This window comes from Mus musculus, chromosome 12, assembly GCF_000001635.26.
Source record: "Mus musculus strain C57BL/6J chromosome 12, GRCm38.p6 C57BL/6J".
Lineage (NCBI taxonomy): Eukaryota > Metazoa > Chordata > Mammalia > Rodentia > Muridae > Mus > Mus musculus.
The window spans coordinates 60,809,338-60,829,304 of record NC_000078.6 but is presented as its reverse complement, the minus strand read 5'-3'; positions in this window follow the sequence as shown (position 1 = coordinate 60,829,304).

Here is a 19,967-nt window from a genome sequence, read left to right as displayed (position 1 = left end):
AACAGGTGGTGAGGCTAGAGTGGGTGGGGCGCACCTCATGGAAGTAGGGGGAGGTGGGATGGGATGGGGTTTCTGGAGTGAAACCTGGAAAGGGGATAACATTTGAAATCTAAATACACAAAATATCCAATAAAAATTAGAAATGAATAAAGGCAACAGATGAAATTTAGGTATGGGTAGAGAATATAGAAAATTGTCTTAGTTTTCAGTTCTTAAGCTTATACTGGCTTCATTGAAATAGTCTTATATCCTAAAAAAATAGAAAGTTATAGTCACATAGCCTTAGATTAGATAGTCATATGTATCTCTCTCTCTCTCTCTCTCTCTCTCTCTCTCTCTAAATATATATATATATATATATATATATATATATATATAATGAGTGAGTGTGTGTGTGTGTGTTCATGTCAATATAACTTTATTTCCCCATTTAGTGTCATGGCATTATATATATATATATATATATATATATATATATATATATATATATATATATAATATAAATAAATATATATATATTCTGGACTTACTGCTTGGGATTTTACAATCTATCAGGGAACTTTTCTCTGAAAAAGATTGAGCAGAGGCTTTCCTCTAGAGTAGGGTCTTTTGGGATTCCTATCCACTTTATTATGTCAACAGGTGTTGTCTTGATTAGGGTTCTGTATTTTTTAAGATTTCACAGATGCAGCTTGGCTTTCATATATATAGTTTCATATATAGATGACACTAGCTCATAGTGGACATTACTGGTCTTCTGGTTCTTGCAATCTTTCTGTCCACTATTACACAGTGTTTCCCGATCAACAGTTGAAGATGTTGTTTTAGTGATATATTAGTTGACTTTGGATACCTGAGTTAATTGTTTTCTGTATTTTGACCAGTTTTGAATTTCTGCAATGATCTTCATCAACTGTGGAAGAAGTTTTTTTGGTAAGAACTCTGCTTATTTGGAGGTATAAAGGTAAATATCTAGAGTACATCTAGAGTACAGCTACAAATTTTCCAGGCTTACAAAAATGGTAAAAGTGAGTTCTCCTCTAGAGTACGTGAAATCACCAGACACTTGTAGCTGGCTGGGCTTAGAGACAGATTTGCTTCTATTGAGTATGCCTCAAGCCCAACTAAATGGTTTCTTGTTAATTACCCTCAAGATAGACATGCCTCCTATTGACTGATTAGGCCATCCTCTGCTACATATGCTGCTAGAGCCATGAGTCCCATGTGGTTTTCTTGATTGGTAGTTTAGTCCAAGGCAGCTCTGGGGATACTGGTTAGTTCATATTGTTGTTCCTCCTATGGGGCTGCAAATCACTTCAGCTCTCTAGTTCCTTCATTGTGGACCCTGTGCTTTGTCCAATGGATCGCTGAGAGCATCAATTTCTTACTTGTCAGGTACTGGCATAGCATCTCAGGAGACAGCTCTATCCTGTCAGCCAGCTCTTTTTGGCATCCGCTATAGTGTCTGGGTTTGGTGGCAGTTAATGAGATGGATCCCCAGGTGGTGCAGTCTCTAAATGATCATTCTTTCAGTCTCTGATCCACACTTTGTCTCTGTAACTCCTTCTATGGGAATTTTGTTCCCCCTTCTAAGAAGGATTAAAATATCCATACTTTGGTCTTCCTTCTTCTTAAGTTTCATGTGTTTTGCAAATTGTATATTGGGTATTCTGAGCTTCTGGGCTAATATCCACTTATCAATGAGTGCATACCATGTGAGTTCTTTTGTGATTGGGTTACCTCACTCGGGATGATACCCTCCACATGCATCCATTTGCCTAGGTATTTCATATATTCATTTTATTTAATAGCTGAATAGTACTCCGTTGTGTAAGTGTACCACATTTTCTGTATTTGAGGGACATCTGGGTTCTTTCCAGCTTCTGGCTATTATAAATAAGGCTGCTATGAACATAGTGGAGCATGTGTCCTTCTTACCAGTTGGAAGATCTTCTGGATATATGCCCAGGAGAGGTATTGTGGGATCCTCCCGTAGTACTATGTTCAATTTTTGGAGGAACTGCCAGACTGATTTCCAGAGTGGTTGTACAAACTTGTAATTCCACCAACAACGGAGGACTGTTTGTCTTTTTCCACATCCTTGCCATCATCTGTTGTCATCTGAAGTTTTGATCTTACCCATTCTGACTGGTGTGAGGTGGAATCTCAGGGTTGTTTTGATTTGCATTTCCCTGATCATTAAGGATGTTGAACATTTTTTTTCAGGTGCTTCTCAGCCATTTGGTATTCCTGTTGAGAATTCTTTGTTTAGCTCTGTGCCCCATTTTTTAATGGGGTTATTTGATTTTCTGGAGTCTACCTTCTTCAGTTAAATATTATCTAATATTGGATATTAGGATTTAGGATTGGTAAAGATCTTTTCACAATCTGTTGGTTACCTTTTAGTCCTGTGAAGGTTCTATGCCTAAGTATAGGGGAATGCCAGGGCCAGGAAGTGGGAGGGGGTGTGTTGGGGAGCAGTGGGAGAGGGGGAGAAGATAGGGGATTTTGGAAGGGAAACTAGGAAAGGGGATAACATTTGAAATATAAATAAAGAAAATATCTAGTAAAAAATAGAAATTAGTTAATGAAATTATAAAATGATTTAAAATTATGTTTGTGAATGGGGATAAAATGGGCAGAATGTGAAAAATATTTGTCAAATATTTATAATCTTCAAATGTAATATTTTTCAAGGTTTTGAGAAAAAGATAGACATGCCTCCATGGAATATTTAAGCATAACTTGTTATCCTTATAATTGTGGGGCTTGTAAGCTATATATTGATTTCTTCATCTCTTGACAACATGAATAGCACCTTCAGGGTCTATGATAGTAAGTCTTTGAGGGGAAGGTCACCACAAGCTGAATTCCTTCAAGTACTATGACTGAAGTGTGCTTTGTGTTCAACTCTCATATCTTACTTTCAAGTTCTGGGTCACAATCAAAGGCCACAGAAATAACCAATATTGTTGTGAGAGGGATTTTTTGTATCTCCACCTAACAACTTTATGACAGATTTCCCAAACCTGATACTACGGTTTTATTAGATGATAGTTTATGGTCCTTGAACCAAGTATTATACTCCAACTAGTGCATCTTCACTCAAATTATATACATGTTGATACACATACATACACACACACACACACACACACACACACACACACACACACACACACACTCTGCATAGTAAAAATAATGTAATTCCTTATGGCTTTTCAATCATCCTTGCTATTTCTATCTCCTCCTTACTTTTCCTTCTGTATTTTCCTGGCTCTCAATTTCCCTATTGAATTCTTTTATTTTTTCCATTTTCCCCTACATAGCATGTATGAGTGTCTTATGTACCTCTAGCTAGAGTTATGTATGTCCCCCACCCCATGGTTGCTTTCTGCTTCCTGGTTTCTGTGGTTTCTCCAGGTTGTATATGCACATGTAAAAACCAAGAGGTAGAATTCACAGATAAGAAAGGAAATGGGCATTGTCTTCTGGGTCTGAGTTACCTCATTCCTTCACCAAATCAACAGTTAATGAAAATGTGCTACCTATACACAATGTAATTCAATTTTGCTGTAAACAAAACTGAAACCATGAGATTTGTAGGTAAAGGGACAGAAAATACTACACTGAGTAGAGTAACAGTCACAGAGAGACAAATGCCAAATGCTCTTTCTTATTTGTGGACTTACAGATTATTTTATTTAGCCATTAAATTATAATTTCCAGCATCTAAAATTACCAGTATATGAATTATTAACAGATAATTTAAAAGTTTACCGAATCATGAGAGAACCATGAAGTGGTTAGTCATACAGTTAAGAAGATGGTTGTAAGTTGTAATAGTAGTTCAAAATCAAAAGTATGAGACAGAAGCCCCGGGTGTGGAAGAAAGGTGAAGGAATCAGGAGTAGTATATATAAGGGAAGTTGATGACCTGTATGCATAGTCTGTCTCAGAGCCATTCATTTTATCTGCACTAATAGCTACAAAATTATATCCTTATATACTCATAAAATACATTTAAGAATTTGTATAAATTCTCTTTTGAAAACAATGTAGAAAATTAGCGATTTTGAATTAAGCATGGTTTCTGTGCATAAGTAGAAATATACTTTTCCTCAGTACAACAAATTAGAAATGTATCTTTAAAGATGTTTTTTATGTCAGAATTGGCTCACTGTGTAATATTTTGGTGTGTCTACAATTAAAATTGAAATATTATAATAGAAGAAATAAAACGTAACCCTAAAATATAAGCCTAGAAAAGTACTTCATAAAAAAGCTTCAATTTTATACACAGTGATATTTTAAATTGAGTCTCTGATTTTAGTTTTAAGTTTGAAAATTAAATATGACCTTTATGCATCCTTAAGATGCCTTTATATTCAGGCACAGAAAGTCCTAAGTGTGGGAAATAAAGGCTTTGACTGGGAGGCAGAGCCTAGGGAGGCTCCCTTTGCATAACTTGCTTGTCTGACTAGGATAGATGTTTGTAACTTTGCTTTTCAAGATGCAGCAGAGAACACCTGAGGTGTGTACGGAGTTGGTGCAATGGAGGAATGCAGAGAGCTGATCCAGGTTGCTGGTCCCTTGCGCTTGACCTTTGATGCAATAGAGTTATGGCTGAACAAGACAATCTTCTGGGTAAAATATATAAAACACATTTTATAGTCTGTCTAAAGTGCAGTGCTCTGGAGCAGGGAAACTGGCATTTAGCTTCAGAGCTTAGTCTCTGCTTGATATGTCAGAAACTTACACAATGATGACATTTCTTTCTGGAATACCTCTATATATGGCAATTTGTCTTTGATTCACAATTTTGTAAGGGTTGTCAACTCCATGTGCTTTCTAGAAGAGCAGTACTTTTTGTCGGACTGAAGAGGCAGTGTTTCAATGATACAAAGTATGCATAAATAAAGAAACATATATAAAACCAACAGTATATTCACAATATTCAATACGATAATGAATTTGGCTTATCATATGGACTTTCAATAACTGTCCAGTACTGTCCCTGAAGTGATGGGTTAATAAAAACATTTTAGGTATTGTAGAAGTGATGGATGATTTCTGTTTCTATAAACTAAAACTATAAAGAAAATTAATAATTTGAAAATGCCACCAAAGTATTTTCGAGAGACATTTTCCTCTCTTATGCAGAACAATATTAAAAACTATTATAAATTTTACCTTTAGCCTAGGTATTAGCCTAAAACAATTTTGTGATCGCTCATAAAAAAGACAAACAAACAAACAAACAAAAAACATGGTACTCTTAGATTAGATACAAAGAGCTAATTCACTCACAACATATCTAGCACAAGGAATATCAATAAATGGGATCAGTCACTAACATCTTCAGGGCTCACGAGGCAAATAAATGGACATACATAAATGCCTCCACATGAGCTGGACTGTACTACAGGAAAGTGTACTTGGTAAACCAGAACACTAAAAATATTCTGTAAGGAGACATGTTCTTTTATCTAATTGGTGACACTACACTTATTATGCCAGATAATAGGTATGTATACCTTTTATTTAGGAGAGATATACTGCCTTTAAAGTTTGAGCAAGCATGCTCCCAAGCAAATAACAAGCTCTTTCCATCATTAACATCCTTAAAATGTAACCTTTTAAATGTCCTTTCAGAAGACATTCCAAATAAATAATAAACAAACAAACAAACAAACAAAAAAGCAAGAAAGCATAAAGAATACTTTTGTTACTTAGCATATTTTTGTTCTTCTATGAATAGCTTCAAGTTAACTCGCTATAATGCTTTCAATCCAAAAATTTCTCTACAACACTCTGACTAACAAAGAAAGACACCATATAATTCCAATATTTCCCAAAGAGTACCTAGTTACAGACATTCTTAATAGGAATTCAAACAGCATGAAGAGCCAAATGTGCAGTGTTGAACTCAATATATGCTTAGACTTTTGTCCTAAATCAGGTTGGACTGTCTTACTTAACTAAGGCTTTAATTGATCCTTTTGCTTGGTCTAATGCATTTACTTTATTAGCTATTGCACAGATGTTGCCTTGACCCTGGAGTTGTAAGTTTAGGGCAGTTTTATCATCCATAACAACCTTGATCAATGAGCTGAAGCTGACCTGAAGCCCTCTGGGGTTGAGGAAGTTTCATTGATCAGCTAATGACTGAGAACAATTTCATACCACCTTTCTAATTGGATCCCTCCAATCTCCCAGATAATGAGTCATTTATTGCTCTAGCGAGCTCTCCCGAGTAAACAAGGATAACCTCACTCTCACTTTGCAGCATTTTGGTCCAGGCTTGAGCACTGCATAACATACATTGTAGTCTGTTTAGACACAGGAATATCTGTTGAGATTTCTCCTGTGTTAGATGTACATGCATTTTAAAAAGAGACACATTTAAGGTCAATGCTGGGTTTCCACACAGAAAAGTTTTTGATGCCATGTAAAATTTAAACGTTTCCCAATTTTGTTCTCTCCAAGTAGTATAAAATAACCCGTAGGTTGACTTTACCTATATATTTTACTTCAGCAAGGATTTTAGAGGTTGTTTTCTTAATGTAACATCAGATTGTATACTCTGCTGCTTCTTCTAATTGTATACAATATGAAGCAGGCAGACATGGTGAATATGTCTATGAACTAAGCACTGTGGAGGAAAAGAGAGCAAATTTTGAGATTTAAGCCATATAGTGCTATATGAGTTCATACTGCTATGAACAAGAATAATTAATTTAGGAAAATAAAAGTTAATTTGTAAAACATAGAATGAATTGTGCTATTATTGAAACATCTTACTGTTACAAGACAGTAATGCTTTTAAAGTGTGATAGGGTGTAAAATATTTTTTCTATCTTAGCAATTATTATGAAATATTTATTACATACCACATGCTATTTTTGACTTGGGCACATTGGTACTTCCTTTTTGCATACTTGTTAAAATGTTTTTATTCTTATTTTATAGATTAGATAAGAAAATCTAAGAGACAAAAAACCCTACAAATAAAAAAGCAATAAAATGTTTATAACTGAATTATTTATATGTGTTATATCTGATACATTATTTAATTACAAATGTCCACACATTAACAAGCCTCTCTGCAATAGTACCACTAAATGGTTGCGATTGGGCTAGCAAAGCAAATTAACCCAGTTTTGTAACTTCATAGCTTTCTGGTCTATTACAGTGTAGATTATTATGCAGGAATGAGTAGGCATCAAATCACACATACACACACACACACACACACACACACACACACACACACACAAAAACTATGTACAATCAGGTGCATACAGCATACAGTTATATGTTTATATATGCTTGCATAAGTGTATATACATATATAGCACAGTTATGTGTATTCCTTTAGTGTTGAAAAATTATATAGCAAAGCTTATTTATAAAACTCAAGGCATCTTATTTTCAAACTCAAAATGTATAATTAAATCAAAAAAAAAAGAAAAGCAATGGGCTATAGAAGACTTTTGACTTTATATCTTCATAGGAATAATCAGGTGTCTGTAGGGATTAAAAGCCCTATTATTAAGGGATCTGGTGCTGCTATAAAGATAGGAATTATATAGATGGTCCTATAAATGAACTTTACCAAACATCTACTCATGGAACAAAGAAAATTATTTGGAAATAATATTCACTCTGAAAAAATGAACTTCAGCTCATTACAAGTCAGATTGATGTAGGAGAAATAAAAATGTAAATTTATAATACTACATCTAAATTTGGGCACTAATTACTTTTAAATCTATTTTTATCATTCTGGGGCTTAGGGTGTATTTTAAAATTGTATATGAATAAATGAATAAATATAAAAATTCTGTAGACGATTTGGCACTGCTGAGAACATAGCCTCCTTTATATAAGTTTCTTCAGGAGACAAATATCACTTTCTCACCCAGTTAAAGGGCATTTATCAACACTGACATGCAGATGCTGTAAATTTAATGTTCTTCCAAAGAACTTGATACCTCGTCCAATTTCATCCTGACAGTAGCTTTCGTTATTTTTCTGTTAACTTTTCTCAGTCGACAGATAGTGTTGTAGAAGTGCTAATTGACAGACACGTTCTCCAAGTGACAGATGGTAACATAGGCACAGTTGGCAAAGTGCCTTGAAGTTAGCTGTCAGAAATGGAGCAGAAACATCCGGAGTCCCTATTTCAGACCTACACACTTAGCCACACACGTACTCAAATTTGGGCAAGTATGCTCTGCCGAATTACATAGGTTCATGCAATTTGTAATTATAATCAATTCTCATCTTCAGAACTTTATATTACCAGATAATAGAAAATAAATACTGTTCCAGAAACTTCCCTAGAAATGATAAGGCATCTAAGATTAGTTTAGGGTAATAAAATCGGTCTTGCTAACAATTTCATAAAACTTACTGACATTGTAAATATATGAATAACAGTGCCCACTCTTTTAATTCACCAAAATTGTCTCTACATAAAAATTAGAAACATTTATATAGCGTACCATTTCTAAACGAATATTGTCCACCAGATTCTACATTGTGATTTAATAGGTGAACATGAGTATCAATAATAAAGAAAACTAAGGGTTATATTATATGCAGCAAGTCATTTTTCACATTTTTATTTATGTCTAACTGTATGTATGCTGTGCTCACGTGGTGGCCAGAAAAGGAAGTTGTATCTCCTGGTCCTGAAGTTAGCGTATGTAGTAAGCCTTTATATATGAGTTCTGGAACAGAACCTCTGTTCTCTAGAAGTTCATGAGACATTGGTAATCACTGAGCCTCCTCTCCTCATCCCATAAAATCTTTTTATTTTAATTTAAATTTAGCTATTAGGCAAAATACCCACCTCTATTAATAACTTGCATATAAAAATTTTACTTTAAAAGATCTTTGGTAATGTCCTTATTTCTCTACTGGGGGTCCTGCTTGACTACAGAAGGTAGCCTCTTGATTTCCATATCATAAAGTTACCCACATTGACTCCAGGGAGCCTCCCCCATAAGAAGTCTCTGAGACTTCCTAGAGATTCCTTCCACATACACACCCACCACCACTACCACCACCACCACCACCACCACCACCACCACCACCACTACCTCCACCACTGCTGGCAGCTACATATTTCTATTTATTCTCTTGGCTCTCTACCCCTCTCTCCTGGCTCTCCCCACACCTGATCCTAAACCCCACATTCCTCTCCTCATCCCCTCTTCTACCCAGTTCCCTCTCTCCCTCTGCTTCTTATGACTATTTTATTCCCCATTCTATGTGAAATTCATAGGAACACCGGAGGAAGATCAACAGAGTCAACTAACCTGGACCCTTGAGAACTCTCAGAGACTGAGCTGCTAGATGCGCAGTTCAGTCTTCATTGCTGCTTTATTTGGCTCAGTAGGAGAGAATGCTCCAGGGTAGGGGGAGGATAGCAATAGGGGCCCCACCTTCTCATGGGAGAAGGTAGAGAGGATGGAGGAGGGGCTCTTGGGGGCAGGGAGGAAATGATTGGGATGAAAAAAGATCTATGCTTTAATAAATAAACAGACAGCAAAAATAAGCCAGAGGCAAAGACACAAAATATAAATTCAAGGCCATCTTGAGCTATTTTAGTGTGCTACCTCTAATATTCACAAACGCACTTGCACCCATTACAAGCTGTGACCAGCAGTATATACGAAACCCAAGCTTTGAAGACAGAAGAGTAATGACATCCACATCCTGCTCTAGAGTTCCTAGTTCAGGTCAAGAAAAATGATAAAGCTCTCCTCTACATGTCAAATTATTAACTAGGTTTTGACTACTTTTATCTTGAGTTTCCTAAGATAAATCTAAGAGTAAATGCCTTATTTCTAATTCTCCCATAACATGTTAAAATATAAAAATTAACAATAATTTTTAGGAGCTTTGTGGTTTTTTCTGTTCAGCTTTCCACATCTATTTATCTAAATGACTATAGTAATACGAAAAACCATGGTTCAGAGTCTATGTCCGAACTCACACCTGATAGCCTGTAAGATAGTTCCACTGAACTGAAATGTCAGTGATGAAGTCCAGTATAACAGCATATTCATGTTTATGTTGGGTGGTTAAAGTATTTCTGTGTAGCGAAATCAAGTGGACTAAGTTTCTCTGTTGGCCTCTGAGAAGGAATTCTAGGACATATACAGGAAAAATAATTGCACTAAATATAATCTAGGAAAAAGAACATAGCTTCCTTCTGAACCCCAATAAACCTAACAGTTCATAGATTCTTTAATGAACAAACACATAAGCACAATGAACACATAGCTATTACAAAAATTGACCTCGTAAGCTAAAGTTGTCGCATTGCACAGGCTCAGGAGATAATTTTAAAATTGGTTTTGAGTATTTGTTAAATGTAAACATATGATAATCAGTTCAGCTTTAGTTTCATATAAATAATGAATGGATTCTTTTTTTAATTTTTATTATTATTATTATTATTAATCTTTTTATTTATAGTCCAGTCATTATTCTCCTCCCAGTCTGCCCTCTGGCTATTCCTCATACAATACCTCCTTCCTGTCTCCAAGAGAATGTCCCCACCCCTGCACCCCAACTCCACCAAACCTCCCCACTCCCTGGGGCTACATATCTCTCCAGAGTTAGGTGCATCTTCTCTCACTAAGGCCAGGCCAGGCAGTCCTATGTGTCAGAAGCCTCAATGTCACTTGATGTATGCTGCTTGGTTGCTGTCTCAGTGTCTGAGGGATCTCGGTGGTCCAGGTTATTTGAGACTGCTGGTCTTCCTATGGGGTCACCCTCCTCTTTAACTTCTTCTGCATGGGTTCCAGCTTCTGTCCATTGGTTGGGTATAAGTATCTTCATCTTTCTCAGTCAGCTGCTTGATTGGCCTTTCAGAGGGGAGCCATGCTAGGTTCCTGTCTGTAAGCACACCATAGCATCAGTAATAGTGTCAGGTCTTGGATCCTCCTTTTGATCTGGGTCCCAATTACAATAAGCACATTCAAACTTTTCTGGTGATTCTATACTTTTATCTGGGAATGAGAAATCATCAATTTACAAAGCACTACAATTTCAATTAGAAAATATTGGGCTGGAGAGTTAACTTGGGGTTAAGAGTCCTTTAATTCTTGCAGATGACTGGGATATGATTCGCGGCACCCACATGGTGGCTCACAGCTATTCCCATCCCGAAGGATTCAATACTACTTTCTGCTTTCTTCAGCACTCACCATACATACATACATGCAGACAAAACACTCACACATGAAGTAATTTTTAGAATTTATTATCAAGAGGAAGATATTGTACTGGCTGATTTTGTGTGTCAACTTGACAGAGAAAGGAAATGCCTCCATGAGGTCCAGCTGTGAGGCATTTTCTCAATTAGTGATCAAGGGTGGGAGGGCCAAGCCCATTGTGGGTGGTGCCATCTCTGGGCTGGTAGTCCTGGGTTGTGTTGTATAAGAAAGCAAGATGAGCAACCCAGGGGAAGCAAGCCAGTAAGTACTATCCCTCCATGGCCTCTGCATCAGCTCTTGCTTCTGACCTGCATGATTTCTAGTCCTAACTTCCTTTGGTAATGGACAGCAATGTGCACATACAAGCTGAATAAATCCTTTCCTCTCCAACTTGCTTCTTGGTTATGACTAAGATAGATATTAAATTTTTCCAAGGCATTTGACTACATCTATTTCTGACAGTAAAATGTAGGAGAGATTTAAGAAACTAGTGCATATTTCATGTTTGTATGAAATACTGGGAACTAAACAGTCAAAAAGAGATTAGAGAAATACACCCTGAGGGAGAAAATCAATGGCTATGTGATAGTTGATATGAAGATCCACGTGAGTGTAAGAGACTGGTCCTAGCATTACTTTCTGAATATATATATTATATATAACTAAATACTAACTTTCTCGTGGAAATGACCTGTGGTTTGCTATGGAGACACTCAAGTTAAATATCCCATATATCCCATCCACATCATTCTACCTCAAAGGCCCTTTGATAATCACACACATGTGCATGAAGAGATCTACTTCTGCCTAGAGTGGACTTCACACACATGGAGTCATCAAAGCACAGTGAGACTTTATTGGAAATGTTACTAAATGAATGCTGAGGTAATAAAACACTTAAAAGGTCTAGAGGAATTTTAATCTAGAAACATGGCTTCTCTAGCAAGGGATCATATCCAAAGATATGATCTGGCTGGAATACAGATATGCCCTTACTACACACCTTTGACCCCTCTGGCTGGAATACAGATACTCCTTTACTGCATGCTTTTAGTGCCAAACTATAACACAATGAATCAAAAAAAAAAAAAAAAAAAAAAAAAAAAAAAAAAAAAAAAGATTTGCCAGAATGAGTCAGAGATAGAATACACCCAACACTCAGGAGAACAGACAGGAAAAGGAAGCCATTTAAGAGCAGCGAGGGAGAAAGAATTCATTTTGGTTCTATTCAGGTGAGTGCAGTTGAACTCAGAGCAGAACAGTTGAGTTCAGGGCAGCTCAGTTCGTGGAGTTTAGAAGCTGTCTTTCTAAGTAAAACAATTCATTCAAAAGCTGAGAGAAGCCAAATTGAATCAGTCAGCTTGGAAAGTAGTTTGAGCCAGATAGATAAATTCTGTCAGACACCCAGAGTTAAGAAAGAGCTAGAAAGGGTGAATATATTCAGCAGTAAGTTTCAGATGCAGAAACATTCTAGACCTACGTTAGCAGGCAGAACCTGGAAGCTGAAGCCTTCAAGGACTGGCCTGGCAGAAAATCAGATTGTTTGGAAGTTGCATGTTCCAGTCCTAGGCCTAGGAATGGATAAAGAGAAACAGCCCAAACCCAAGGCTCAGCTCAACCAATGTATTCATAAAGCTTGGATAATGCTCTCATTCCATCCCTTCATTTGAGGACGTAAAGTGATATTTCCATTTACGAAAAGCTGACTAGAGAAATAAGCATTTTATGCAAGACAAAGTTGACATTTGTAAATAATTAGGAAAAAATTAAGTTCTCCTTTTAAATTGATGAAAAATTTTCTTCCTTTAATGTAAAGGAAGATGTTATTGGGAAATTCACAACAATTTAAATGCATTTCATTAAATAAATGCATATTAAGAAGCAGAGTAATGCATTATTAGATAATATTAAATCTATCAACATGGCATGTGAAATAGTCATTATGGATATAAATCTCACATTGGTGGACGAAATAATAAAATCACAATATGACTGATGATATTGCAAATTAAATTGTTATAACTAAGTTTGAGGCATAAGCATTCTTTGTGTAATAAGGAACCATAAGCCTTTAGCATCAAAATATTTTGCTGTGGGAAAATGAAGCAAACTAGAAAAATATATATGAACATTTTGGAACTATTCATTAATGGTTAAAAATAGTGATTATTTATTTTTATTATTGACCAATGATATCATCTTCTTTGCTATCATGTTAGGTCCTAACTGACAAACACAATCAGTTGGAAACTCTTTATCTGCTCGTGAATTGTGATTAAACCTGAAACTTGGTCACATTAGGTCAGCATGAGATCCACAAGTCTTTCTCAGACTATTCTGGTGTTGGGAAAAAATTTCAGATTGTTTATGTAAACATTTCCATTTTAATGCTTTGAAGCAAAAATGGAGACTTGATTATTTCTATTTCATTGGTGGGGTTTCTTGCATTCAGTCTCATGCACGCTCCAGGACATAGCAAAAACATGCTTTGCTAATTTCAGGAAGGAAATGGAAGCTATTCATTAGTTCCAGTTATATAGTCCAGTCTTCTGTCAAAGTGCCAGGTCTCCTGAACTCACAGTAGCAGATTCTATAAGAAAACACATCTGAAAGGCAATTAAAGATTCAGGAGTAATAGTATCTAATCTAAGAACCTTTAAAAAATTGACAGAGGATGCACTAAGGAAATGTCAGAAATAATCATTTTGTCTTTGTTTCCTTCTATCCCATGATGCCTTTCAGGTAGTAAATGCAGAAATGGCTCTGGGTGTAAGTGTTGTGAGTCCATCATTAGGCTACTTCACACTGTCAATCTTCTTAGCTCCATCTGCTTCTTCCCAGGACATTCATTTTTCCCTCAGCCAAATATGTGCAAGATAACTATTCAGAATTTTAGTCACAAAAGCAGTAAACTCTGTCCTTTGAAAATTTCCTTCTGTAAAACATGATTTCTGCCTTTGGAGATCCAGAGTCTGAACTCGATTGGCAGATGTGGAAAAAGGCAAAATATGCCAATGGATGAATGCAGAATACTTTCAATTCAATGAAAAAAAATTTGAACAGTCAAATTCTTTGTCAAAACCACATGATTTTGTTTTTAATAAAACAAAATATTTGTTACATACATATAGGTATATATACATCTGTATATATGTAATTAATGTCATTTTACATTATAAATTACCTAACATACTGAAAGTGCTTCCTCATGACAAAATAAAGCTCTGAAAAAGAGAATAAAATAAGGATCAGTGTACTTGGTTGTAAAATGTTGAGAAAGTATGAAATAAATCCAGAAAATGCAGACTGTCATATGATATGTAAGAATAGTCTACTATATGCTATATGATACAAAAGTCAGAGTAGGATAACACAGAATATTATATTAATCTATAGTTGGTTACAGCTAGCTTTTTGAAAGCAAAATGTAAAATAGTTTGTGTTTTGAAACCTGACTTACTAAATTCTGTGATCTCAGCAAAGTATAATCATCTGGGAATGTATGAAAGATCCTGTGAATAATGTAGTTTCTATAGGTCTTTAAAATTATTATCCCCCTTTCAAATGTTAAGTACATTAGGCACGTGTGTGTGTGTGTGTGTGTGTGTGTGTGTGTGTGTGTGTGATCTGTCATATACCTCAGATTCGGGTAACTTAAGTGGACAATGCTGAATGTGACAACTAATGATTTACATTTAAAGCTTCCTAGTGTTACATTTGCACTTAATATTAGCAGTTGGGGTGTGTTTACCAAAGTATGACGTGGGTTATTTACCTGTATTGTCTATTCTGCACCCAACATTCTTCAATGGAGCTTTTTACTACATTTTTCCACTTTCCTTCATCATTTGCTTTCTCTTTGCTTTAGAGTTTGGGTTTTCCTTCATATTTCTATTTTTCTGTGACATCAACCTTTCAAAACACCATGTTTTTATTTATTTTATTTTTCTCAAAAGCAAAGTGAATTGCTTGAAACGATTCAGAAAGTATTTAAATAATGTCATATATAAGACTACTTATGATGGTTCAATTACTTATTAATCATTCTTACTGAATGTATTCCAGGTTTGATAGTCTAGTCCACAAGTGAAGAGTTGAGTGAAAAATCAACTGCATTGAGCAATTCACAATAAAACATTTAATGAAATACATGCGATGGAATAGAGTCATGTATTACTAGATAATATTGAGTTACCAGGCAACAATGCTTCCTTTGGATATAACTTTCCACAGTCTATAGCAGAGTACTAGGCCTTTCAGAAACGTGTCCAGAACTCTGTGTTACACTCTCAAATACCCGTGTCATCAATCATTTTAATAAAGTCCTATGAACTTCTATAAGTCTGGCTTGAGTTTCATTCCTTGACTTTATAGCACATATAATTAAATGCATTATTTGTTTGTTTGTTTTCAAATGTTATTTGTGAGCAGATATGGCTATAATGAGGGGTTATAATGTTTTGCAGTATATTTCATTATTTTCTGGTAGAATTTGTAGTGTTATTAAAGTTACTTTCAGAAATGCTGCATGGGCAGAACTTGATGAGGCAGCATATTGTTGCCACGTTTGTCTTCTTAATTATAAAGAGAAATGTTCCACGTCACACCTCTGAACAGTGGATATTAATGTGCTCGTGGTTTTCCAAAGCAGAACCTCCTGACAGGTTATCTATCACACAAGTGGCTTGATCTGCATTATCAATAACTAAGAGGAACTGGAAAGGAAGGAGATTACAGACAGTAGATTATAAACTTGATTTGCAAAAATTTCCACAGGCTAACTATTTGCTGGACACCAAATTAACAGCAGCATCAAGGTGTAATTTACTACTGCTTTCAGGCAATAGAGATATAAAATGCTTAATTATTTATTAAGGAAGACCTAATTAATCTTCTGAAATGACTTTGTGAGATGAAAAGTAAGACTATTATATTATAAAGATAGAATATTCTGTAATTAGCAATGTAAAAACTGTACTCTCTTGTAAATTCACATTTGTAGCTAATGTCCCTTAATTTAACGTAATAATACTGACATGAAATACATTATCTGCATTAAAATTTTAGTAATTGTTTTTGAATCAAGATATTACTCTGTAGTCCAGGTTGGTATGGAACTCTCAATCTTCATGGCTTTATCTCCTAGTATTGCCATGACAGAGGTGTCACCATGTCTGAACTTATTCTTTTCTTTCTAACTAATTTGGTTCACTATTTAGTGATCAGGCACAAGTGTTATATGGCTTGAAACATTTAGAAATGATCTTGTGGCTCACTTAGCTTTAAAATCCAATTACATACATTAAGTATCACAATATATTTATTACATATAAAAATATAGATAATTTCTATCATATATTTCTGAAATAATGGAAATACTTTTTAAAAGGGAAGTAATTAATAAGCTACTGTTAGGAAATATAGTTATAGGCATGTTGAATTTTACTCATACACAAACACTTGATATCTTGGAAGAAAAATTAAATGTGAGTTGTTAAATAGCAAATACTAATTTTAGATCCATTTTCCAAAAACAACTCGCAAACTCGATCAATTTTATGTTATAAATATGATAAAATCTTAGACATAAAAATAATTTGATATGTTTATTCAAGGTGATAAGTTGAAATATATGAAAGATTAAGATTTATAACCATTTTCCTGTCAAACGAACAATGCATTATCTCTCAGATAATTTTACATTTCCCATAGGTCTTCCAAGACTTTCCGGTTGGTCTGAAAAACTAGAAACTAGACCAAACATTCTTTCTAATTCATTTTATGTTCTAATATAGGCCATTTTACTGAAATTCTATGGAAATTAATACATTTTAGGGTCTTTAGACTCAAAGTTTTTATTGTTTTAACACAGGAAAAATTATTCTTAGAAATTATTACAACTGCACTTAAACCATGACTTCAAATATATTTTTTTTACATTTTTATTACATATTTTTCATTTACATTTCAAATGCTATCCCAAAAGAGGTCTCATGCAGATCTCAAAAAAACCCAAACTGATGTGAGTCAAGAAGTTCTTCCAATGAAAACTGACAATGAGGCCCCACTGCCAAAGACAAAATTCACATAGCTTGTTGAATATAGATAGCTAAAGCTCACATAATCTTGGCGCCTTTATACCTATTTCCAGACTCTTTAATACTAGAAGATGCTCTTCAGGCTATGGAAAGAGAAACGTGGATACCAACTTAGCCACAAAATCCTTGACCAACAATTTTTCCTTGCTGCAAGCTGTGCTAGAGCAACGTTTGTGCAGGTTTTAGATTGCCTTGTCCATGCTTGATATGAGGACTTTTGCCTTTTCTTATTGTGTCTTGTTATTTTACTGTTTGGCTGCCATCTTTTGGAGGGCTGTGCATTTCTGAAAAGGAAATAGAAAGGAAGTATATCTGGGGTGGACTCAGGGTGGAAGAGGAAAGAGAGAATGTGGTTGGGGTGTATTGTCAGATAGTCAGTATTAACAAAACAGACAAAAAAAAAAAAAAAAAACCTTTCAAATTGCATTGAGGGCAAATTGGCAAAAGCAAATTATCTGCTTCTATGTCCTTTTATATGAGCTGTCACCAGAAAGTAATTCCCAAATTTAAGGTCAGTCTTCCCTACTCAAATAATCCGTCATAGGTGTTCCAAGTTTACTTACGTTGATGTAGTTCGAGTTTATGACTATGTTTAGCCATAACAGTGGTGACTATTCAATTGATAAATACATAACAAATTAGTCACAGGACATACAGGATTCAATTGCAACCTAACCCAGAAACAGTCCCCTGCTTCCTAACTTTCATAGGGCTGGAAGGAACTATGTAGGGTACTGGAAAAGAAAAGCAAAACATTATTTCTGTTGTTTAACACTTGAGACTGCCAGCTCCAATTCAACCTGTCAAGCAGATGTACCCACTGCTGCAAAACTAGCATAACTATCAGGATAAAAAACAACCACTTTCTAATTTGATTTAATTCCAGCCAGCGCCACAGGAGGAAATTCATACTTGGTAAAAAAAATATTAAATGTTCATGTTTTTAAACTACATTGTTATTTTTTGTATTTATACACATACTTAGGTTGCTGTCAATCTCAGTCTGAGAAGTTTCTCTTGGCACAGGGCAATTTTCAATGAATCTATATCTATATTTATATCTCTATATCTATATTTATATCATCTATATTTATATTCAAACTGTTGAGAATAAATAAGTGCTCACTATTAATGCTCAATTTTCAATAGAACACTATCATTGTGCATGTATTTGTAAGTCAACTTGGTATGAACAAGGTCATCTGAGAGAAAAGAAGCTCAACTCAAAAGATACCTACATGAGATATGGCTGGAGATTAATCTGTAGGCATTGTTTATTATTAATTGATGGGGGAGAACTCAGCCCATTGTAAGTGATTCCATCCCTGAGCTGGTGGTCCTGATTCAGAAAGGAAGGTGAGTAGGCTAGGAGAAGCAAGCCAGTAAGCTGCATCCCTTTGTGACCTCTGCATTAGCTCCTGCCTCCAGGTTCAAGTTCTGCTTGAGTTCCTGCACTGACTTCCTTCAATGAAGGCAATGAAGGACTATGCTGTAGAAATGTAAGCAAATTAAACTCTTTCCTCTACAACATTCTTTGGGTAATTGCTATTCATCAGATTAATAGAAACCCTCACTTAGAGAACATCTTGGTTAAGGAAACCAATGAGTTGCTAAACGAAATATAAAACAAAAAAGAAAATGAAGTTTCATAAGGGATTCAGGGCAGTTGAAAAGGGAATAATGTGAGGTAGATCGAAGCATATTTCTTTGTATACATATGAATTCTGTAAAAAATGTTTTAAACAAAATAAATAAAATGTAGGAAAGTATATATCAGGGTCTAAGAGTAAATGTCAATTTTATTTCCTCTGATGAATTGAGGAGATAAGGGCCTTTCTCAATTAAACTTTCTTTATAATGTATTTGCACCAGATTCTACCAATAATATATAGTCCATGTAATGGTAAATTATGGATCTTATGGATTGAAAATTGTTAACAATATTTTTCTAGTGACAATTGTTTAAAATATTGACACAGAGTTTGATTATTTAACATTCCTTGAGGAAGAACTTTACATTGTCATCTTTTCACTGGTTTAGCATTGTTGTAAGTAGGTACTGTAAAAACAAAACTTTCTCTATCTTGCTCTTGTAGATGAATAGTAAAGAATCAGTCTTTTAAGTCAATTATCATTATTGTTCATATTTTTAATAGTAGTGAAGGTAAGAAGACTCCAGTCTGTAATGAACCAGCACATTGGATCCTGTTATTTACAGCCCTTAGGTCAGGCAGCATCCTCCAATTTTCAGATTTCTTTTTAATGACAAATAAAGAAGAATTCCAAGACTGTTTTATATGTTGAACTTCCAGCTGATCTTGTACCACCTGATAAAGTGCCTGTTATTTTACTTCATTTAAAGGTCATTCCTCTACTCACATAGGTTTGTCAGTTAACCTTCTTCAAGATAGGACCATTGGCTTCTCCATACCTCCAGAATTCTTTTTCTATTAAATGAAGCTGTTCTGCCCTTGATCGATGTGCCTCTTATGGTTAATTCCAGAGAACTGTTGTCTTTTATAGCATGCCTGAGAGCTTCATTACCTAATTTCATTTTCTCTGGTTGCTCTGTAGATCACTGATAGGAAGTACCCAGCTTTTGAGATTCTTGCTGGGGTATGACTGAACCCAC